This window comes from Dasypus novemcinctus, unplaced genomic scaffold, assembly GCF_030445035.2.
Source record: "Dasypus novemcinctus isolate mDasNov1 unplaced genomic scaffold, mDasNov1.1.hap2 H_1, whole genome shotgun sequence".
NCBI classification, from domain to species: Eukaryota; Metazoa; Chordata; class Mammalia; order Cingulata; family Dasypodidae; genus Dasypus; species Dasypus novemcinctus.
The window spans coordinates 734,875-740,221 of record NW_026688138.1 but is presented as its reverse complement, the minus strand read 5'-3'; the positions used below and the strand labels follow the sequence as shown (position 1 = coordinate 740,221).

Below are 5,347 nucleotides of genomic sequence, written 5' to 3'. Positions count from 1 at the left end.
TTTTTTGGTCTTTATTTTTTTACATACCTAATATAATTTTAAACTACATGTGCCCTATATGGGCACAACTTTATAGGAATCACCATGGCAATTGGAGGCATGTGTTAAATTCAGACAAATCAATGTCCATCAGAAGAACCTTCTTCTAGGATTGGAAGGTGATTGAAACCCCTGAGGAGATACTCCATTGTGTTCTTTTGAAGCGTCCACCTGAGCCCATGAAATGAGTGGACACTGGAAGCCTGCAGCATGCAGAGATGGACTGAAGTTAGGCATACTCCTTTTATAACTTATAAAGCAGACTTGTTTCTTTAAATATTTTTCTGGCTGTTTATCTCTTCTTTTTCTGGGACTACTAGTGTGTATATATATATATATATATATATATATAGCTACATTTGATGGTGTTCCAAAGGTTCCTCAGGATCTACTCTTTTTTCTTCTGCTCCTTAATCTGGAAAATTTCAATTGCCCTGATGCTTTCTTCTGCCTCCTCCAACCTCTCTTGAATTTCAATTCAATCTATTTTGATTTTGCACTTCAGTTATTGTAAATTTGAGTGCCCAAATTTCCATTTGGCTCTTCTATGTAATTTTTTTTTGCTTTTATAAGGGGTATTTATTTGGGATAAAAGAAAAATGGAACACTTCATGAATTTGCATGTCATCCTTGCACAGGGGCCAAGCTAATCTTCTCTGCATCATTTCAATTTTAGTATATGTGCTGTGAAAGTGAGCCCTTCTTTGTAATTTTCACTAATTATGGAGGTTTTCATTTTGTTTATATATTGTTTTCCTGATTTCTCTAGTTTTTGTCCATGTTTTCCGTTAGTACATTGACCCTATTTATAAGAGTTGTCGTAAGATTTTTGATGAGCAATTCCAGAGGCTGAAGTTAATCTGTATTATTTTTTATTGAATTATTTTTTTCCTCTGATGGGTTCATACTTTCCTGTCACTTTGTATGTTGTGTATTTTTTGGAGAACTGAATATTCTGTATATTATACTGTATTTGTCACTCTGGAAATCTAGTGTTCCCAGTCTTCAGTCCACAGTTTAAGAACAAGAAGGGGGAAAAAAGGGAGGAAAACTAGAATAAGAGAAAGAAGGACAAAAGGAAAATTAAAAATATTAACAATCAGATAAAAACCCCAGGGAAAAAAAACAAGGGATAAAAGAAGTGCACTGACTCTTGAAGTCTCGTTTTATGCAGGTGGGAAACCAGGAACTTTGTTTTCAAGGCCAAAGCTAGGCCAGCATCTCTACTTCTTCAGGGATCTGCCAGGACCAAAACCATAAAGCAGAGAAATGCAAAAATGAATAAAAAACAAAAAATTGGGAAAAGGAGAAAGAGGTGCAAGTTCTCTTTATGCCCATATAGATGCTGATGTAAGGTCAGAAGATGCTGCTTCTGAAGGAAACTGAGACTAACATGTGCACTGGGCACTTAAGGATCTGCCAGAACTAACAACATAAGAAAGATAAGGAAGAAACCCAGCCAATGAAAAAGTGCACTGGGGCTTTAAGTCTGGGTAGATGCTGCTGTGAGACTAGACGAACCTGCTACTGGTAGGGCTGAAAGCAAGTTCAGAGCCTACACAATGCCAGACTGGGAAATGCCCACACCCAGAAGAAAAAAATGACACTAGCTCTTTATGTCTGGGTGGAAGCTGTGGGAGGCTGTCAGCACCACTGCCCTGAGGGCTGACACTGAGGCCAGCTTCCGTGTACTGGTCCCTCCCAGATGCAGCAAAGTGACCTCACCCCTCAACCCCAGCTTTTGAGGAAGAGGTTTCCTCTGCCAGTCCTGTATCCTGGACTGCCCCACAGCAGCAGCAGCCATTTCTGCAGCTGCTGCTGCAGGGCTGAGCAATTGGAGCTGGACACTGGTAAATTGCTTCACTTGAAAAAGCTGAACTCTGCAATCTCTTGCTTCCTCTGGTACTCCTGAGGTTGTTCTAAAAATCCATTCAGGTTCTAGATTTACCACCTAGTTAATTCCAGTCTTTTTTTCCTTCAGCTCTTTCATTTTTCCAGTGGAAGAAGCTCTCTGTAAAACTTCCGGCTCTGTCATTTTTGTGCCAGCCAACTTTAATCTTAACAAGCTGTTAACCAAGAAATAACAAACTGAGCTGCAAGGCAACAAAGGCATTATATGGGGTCTTAGAATTGCAATTAGGGGAGCACAGATTCAGGCAGCAACCCGAATTGTGCATTTCTAGGCAAAGGATTTAAAAGAGAAAGGAGATTACATTAGTTGTTTGTGGTTGGTGGATATTTGGGGTGCTCCAATTATCTTTCAAATAGTTTACGGAGTCCTTTTTCTTGTAGTTTGTTTATGGTGTCCAGATTTCCTTGGGGTTTTGAGGAATGTTGTTGCTTGAGGCTTTGTATACATTGGCAGTTGATGATATCTGGCTGATACTTTTCTAAGAGTACTCTACAGAATGACCTCCTGTCTTCAATTTAATCTCTTAGATACAGTAATAATTTTGTTTTATTTCTTTTTCAAACCAAAAGCTGTCATCAATCTAAATGTACAAAAGCAGGAGAATAATTAATCTAATCATTATCTATTCATAAATTGAATGGTCCTCAGGAATATAAAAAGATAAAATGGTTAATCCACACAAGTAAAAGAAGTTTGTCTAGATAATTAGTTTAGCTATCAGAAAATAATGGGAAGCTCGTGGGTGTTTTTCAACTGAAAAGTAAAATGGCATCAACTCTTACAATATTGAACATTGTTCTATGTATGACAAACATTGACAATTAGTGTAACGGGGGAGGCTGTTCAGTTATTTTATTTACCACGCATATTTTATACTGACCTTAAGTACCAGATATTCTGAAATTTTACAAATGTTAATTCATTTAGTATTTAAAGAAAACTTCTGTTATCTATACTTCAAAGAAGAGGACCCTGAGGCTCAGAGAGGCTAACTTGTTCAGCTTATAGAGTTGGATGATATTCAGGTGAGAGGAGGCCAGATAGAACATGCTAGACAGGGAGATTCAAATGACCAACTCAAACTTCTCACCAAATCACCAGACAGAAATCCTGAAGTGCGCCACTTCCTGCTAACTTGCTGGATGGATCCTACTGTTGTGGAATTTAAGAGAAGTTCAATTAATTGAGTATAGAGAGGCCAGGACTCAGGAATGATTTTGAGAAGGAAAAAATGGTTTATTGACGGCCGGCCAGACTCGGGAGCTTTCAGTTTGAATCCCGAGCCCCGAACAAGATTTTCAAACGTCTTTTATACAGAGAGGAAAGGCCAAATGGTCCCTTTGTTTCAGTTCTCAATAGGCTTCAATTAGCATATATCTCTTCCACATCTTAGGTAAGCTTTTAGCAAGGACTCCAGACGTTCTAGATAAGCCTTGGTTTTTGCATTTCCCCTAAATACTTAAAGTTTACAGCTCTTGCATTGTTAAACATTTCCTGGGACTGGAGCCTGTTTGCCATTTTCCCTAAGGGCAGGACTGCAGCCTCTTATCTTTCCACACTCACAAGTCAAACAGCTTAGTTATTTCTGAAGAGACACAAGTCAAACAGCTTAGTTATTCTGAAGAGACAAAGAGCCTTCCACCCATAGCCCACATCACTACCACCAGTGACTTCACTTCAGAGTGGGTAAGAGTGTCCACCTCACAGTAGGTGTGCAACAGATACTGCTAAGGGAAAATGAATATATAGTTACCATTTTAACAACAGAGGAGAAGAGTTAACCTCTTTTTTTTTTTTTTTACATCTTTATAAGGTATGTACTCCATACCATAAAATTTACATATTTTAAATGTTTTTGGTTTGATGACTTTGGTGAATAGGTAGAATCATGCAACAGCCATTACAATTGGGTTTTAGAGTATGATACCACCAATATTTCTTTACAATCATCCTACAAGCTAACTACAGCCATAGGTGACAAATGATGTTTTCTCTCACTATGTTTTTGCATTTTCTAGAATTTCATATCTTTGAAATTGTAAAGTATGTAATGTTTTCTGTCTGGCAAATTTCAAATAGCATGATATTTTAAATTTTAACTGTTGCCTGTTTCAGTAGTTAGTTCTTTTTTTATTGGCAAGTAGTATTTCACTACATGCATGTATCACATTTTACTTTTCTATTTACAATTTGATGGACATTTAGGTAGTTTCCACTTTTAGGTTATTTTGAGCAACATGGCTATGAAAATTCATGGAAATTCTATCTGTGGATATATCTTTTCATGTTTCTTGGGAAAGGGGTGGAATTGCTGGGTCAAATAGTAAGTGTATATTTAAATGTTTAAGTAACTGTCAATCTCTTTACGTAACTGGCTGAGGAGGACTGCAATTCCTCAGGCTGGAATGAAGAGACACTAGACAATAAACATGATCTCCAGGAAACATAACTACTTAGGTATACATAAAAGCCAATTATATTGCATTTTTTGTTTGTAAGTCCTTTTTGTTTCTTGTTCTTTAAAATACAAATTCATTTAAGAAATTATAAGACTATGGAAAAGTGCATGCATGTATGATCATATAACTTGAGACAACATAGACAGCTATATAGGAACAGAGTTTTTGTATATAATTGAACATAATGTATTTTCAATTCAAACTACATACTGTAACATCAGTATGTTAATAGTAATCTTCATGGTAACCACTAAGGAAATTAATAAAATTTATGCTGAAAAGAAAATGAAGAGGAATTACAACATACACTAAAAAATATAAATCAGAAATAAATAGGCATTATTGGAGGAAATGAAGACCAAAAACGATAGAAGACTTATAGAAAAAATAGCAAAATGGCAGAAAGAAGTTTTCCCATATCAGTAACCAATTTAGATGTAAATGAATTAAACTCTCCAATCAAAATACTGAGTGAGGTTGAATATTAGTAACTCTAAAATTCTGGAATTTTAAAAAGTTATCAGTTAAATTAAAATGGAATTTTTTACACATCAGTGAGTTGATTATAGATTAAGCATGAGTTGTATCAAATATATATAAAATTAAGGAGAATGTTCAGATTTAATTTTGTATATTAAATAAACCCCCTCCCACATGCCAAAGCAACCATAATAGCATTGGCCACAAGCAAAGCCTTGTGAGAATAGCAAATACCCAAAAGAGATATTTCTGAAAATGCAATTCATTTATTACTTTCCATTCTTCCAAAATGTAGCAGCAACCCAAATCCATAAGGTGGGTCTGGCCCATGCTTCCCATCCTCCCTGCTCACCTTCCAGCCCTGCCTTTGCTTTGGCAGCTGGCTCCGTACAGGGGAGACCTGGCTGACCTCACCCCTGGACTCCTGTCAACCATCTCCTGGGTACAGTAGAACCAC

The 5,347-nt window shown here is 36.9% G+C and overlaps 1 non-coding gene across 1 annotated transcript; it reads right to left on the bottom strand.

Moving 5' to 3' along the window:
- Positions 1-632: 632 nt before the first annotated feature.
- Positions 633-739, bottom strand: LOC111765246 (U6 spliceosomal RNA). Its single transcript, XR_002797642.1, has one exon. It is a non-coding gene; the product is annotated as a U6 spliceosomal RNA (small nuclear RNA).
- Positions 740-5,347: the final 4,608 nt, after the last annotated feature.